The sequence below is a fragment of the Scyliorhinus torazame genome, chromosome 2 (assembly GCF_047496885.1).
Source record: "Scyliorhinus torazame isolate Kashiwa2021f chromosome 2, sScyTor2.1, whole genome shotgun sequence".
Taxonomy (NCBI): domain Eukaryota; kingdom Metazoa; phylum Chordata; class Chondrichthyes; order Carcharhiniformes; family Scyliorhinidae; genus Scyliorhinus; species Scyliorhinus torazame.
Window position 1 is genome coordinate 189148573 of NC_092708.1, and position 2953 is coordinate 189151525.

Below are 2953 nucleotides of genomic sequence, written 5' to 3' on the forward strand. Positions count from 1 at the left end.
AATTGTGATGGGGTTCAGTCCGGTAATATATGAAAAGTACTGGACTGCCCAGAAAACTGCGAGCAGGTGCCTCTCACAGGCTGAAAATCCCTGCTCCACAGCATCTAAAAGTCGGGAGGCGTAAGCTACGGGCCTTAACCGGTCGTGCTGTTCCTGGAGGAGCACGGCTGAAAGGGTGCGGTCTGTGGTCGCTACCTCTATGGCGTAAGGGGAAAGTGGGTCTGGAACTTGTAGTGCGGGGGCTGCTATGAGTGCCTGTTTTAAAGAGTCCACAGCATCCGTATGCTGCGGAAGCCATTCCCGGGGGCTCCCTTCTTTAGGAGGTCTGAGAGGGGCGCTGCCTTGCTGGCGAAACCGTCAATGTGGTTTCGGCAGTATCCAACCAGTCCTAAAAACGACCGGAGGGCTGAAACGTTCTGGGGAAGGGGCAATTTAGCGATCGCGTCAATCCTTTTATGCTCGATCTCGCGTTTACCGTGCGTGATAATTGTTCCCAAATATATCACTTTTTCTTCCAAACTCTGGGCCTTTTTGGGGTTGACTTTACAACCGATTGAGTGTAATAGTTCCAGGAGTTCGGACAGAAGCTCAATGTGCTCTTCCTTGGTGTCTGTCTGCAGTAGTAGGTCGTCTACATACTGTACCAGACATTCGGGGCGAGAGAATTTTTCTAATCTATTTGCCAGCTGTCGGTGGAAAATGGAGGGGGAGTTGTGGAATCCTTGTGGCAGGCATGTCCACATGTACTGCTGTGCTTTAAAGGCGAAGGCAAATTTGTACTGGCACGCCTTTGCCAATGGAATGGACCAGAATCCATTACTGATGTCCAAAACCGTGAAGTAGCGGGAATTGAGTCCCTGCTTGAGCATGGTCTCAGGACTTGTTGCTACGGTGGGGGCTGCTGCGGGGGTGACTTTGTTGAGTTCCCGATAATCAATGGTCAGTCGCCATGATCCACCGGGCGTTCTCACTGGCCAAATCGGGGCATTATTAGTGGAGGCTACTGATCTAAGTACGCCCTGCTCTAATAAGCTCTCTATTACTTTTAAGATTTCTCCTTCTGCCTTTTGGGGAAATCCGTATTGCTTTTGGGGTCTAGGATCAGGTCCTGTTACTTGTACGGAGCCAGTCATCCGGCCACAGTCGTGCTTGTGGGTCGCGAATGCTGCCCTGTTCTTTTGCAGAACTGCCCTAACCTGCTTGTCCGTACGAAGCGTGGTCGGATTGAACCAAAATTCGCCTACGGCGCTAATTTTGTTCATATATTCGCCTATGTTGAGCTCTTGCGGATTTCGCCATCTTCCAGACACACTGGTTGACTGGATCGAATGATAGGTTGTGGGAATTCATGAAATCAATTCCCAGAATATGTTCTGCTGTGTGGGGCAGGTGTACTAAAACCACGGGGTGCTTGGTGGTGATGGTGCCGATTTGAATGGGTACGGGGGCTGTGATGTGTCCCTGCTGTGAGTGGCCTGTAAAGCTGCTGAGGGTGATAGTGGCTGTAGTGGGCCACGTGTCCTTTTGAAATAGGGTGGAGGAATTTATGGTGGTGCGGGACCCTCCTGTGTCCCAAAGAAATTCGATAGGCTGTCCCCGAATTTTCGCTGCAACTACGGGTCGTCCTGACCTATCCCAAAGGGTGTCGCAGACCCAACTGGGGGAGCCCGTACACCGTCAGTCCATTCCGGTCAAGTCCGTCTGATCCGAACGGGCACTAACGCTATGGATGGGCTCTGTCTTTTTCTTAATCAGAGTGCCTGTCTGCTGGGCTCTCTGTGGCTTTTTAGGGGCATTGCACTCTTTTGCGAAATGTCCCAACTGTCCGCAGTTGTAACTTGTGACTTGGGTGGGGGGCTGTTCTTTCTCTCATTTACCCAGGCGGGGTTGTGATGTGTTCTTTTTACTGCCTGCATGTCTGCGGCGGCCTGCTTTTCTTCGGTGTTTTTAGCTGTGGGTTTGCTCTGAACAGATTACTCCCAAACGCGGGACAATCTTTTCACTACCCACTTCTCGTTATGGGCCTCCTCTGAGGGATCATAACTCGTACAGGCTTTCTGTCCTGCATCTGTGGCATGGGAGATAAGGGTGCGGGTCCATTTGGCCATGTTGTCTGGGGACAAATGGGCACGGTCTACGTCTCCAAAGACTGCTGCGAAGTGAATCCACAGGCGTCCAGCGAACGCTGTGGGGTGTTCGGATTTCTTCTGCCTACATTTGTTGAGGCCATCTACGGGGTCACCCCGGTTATACCCGATCGCATCCAGGATCGCGGTATGCATTTCTGCAAGGGTGCCTCCTCCTACATTCTGTGGGTCGGGAAGGCCTGCTGCTACCGACGGATCTAAACTTAAAACCATGAGCTTTACATGCTCTCTCTCGTCCAGGACGTACATGTGCGACTGGCGTCTAACTGTGGCAAAGAACTGGTGGGGGTCTGAGGTGGGGAGGAACGGTGTGATCTTCTCGCACGCGTCCCGTAATTGGGTCACTGTTAAGGGGGTGGAATATAGATATTCCGCATCGTCCGGTGTGGCTGTGCGGAGGGTGGTTACTGGGTTCATTGGAGCCTGAACTACCTGCTGTGTGGAGGGTTGGGGTGCTTTTCTCTTTTGGGGCTTTCCCTGCGCACATGTTCCCTGAACATATCTCTGCGCTGTTTCGTGTAACTCTTCCCAATCAGGGCCGTCCTCCTGGTCTAATTTTTCCCCAAAGGTTTCCTGAAAACCCTTTTGAACAGAAAGCAGCGATTGCAGCTCTGCAATCTGCTTCCGGCACTTTGCGTGATCTGAGGTGCTCTGTCTTTGTTCTGTGGTGGCAGCATGGAGTGCTCTTAATGCTGCTTTTAGATCGCTACACTGTCTCTGTAACGCTTCTTCCTGTTTTTCTGTTTCTTCTCTTACCAGGACGTGCGTTGCGTGTCCTGATAGGTCTTTTCATATTGCGACTGGAA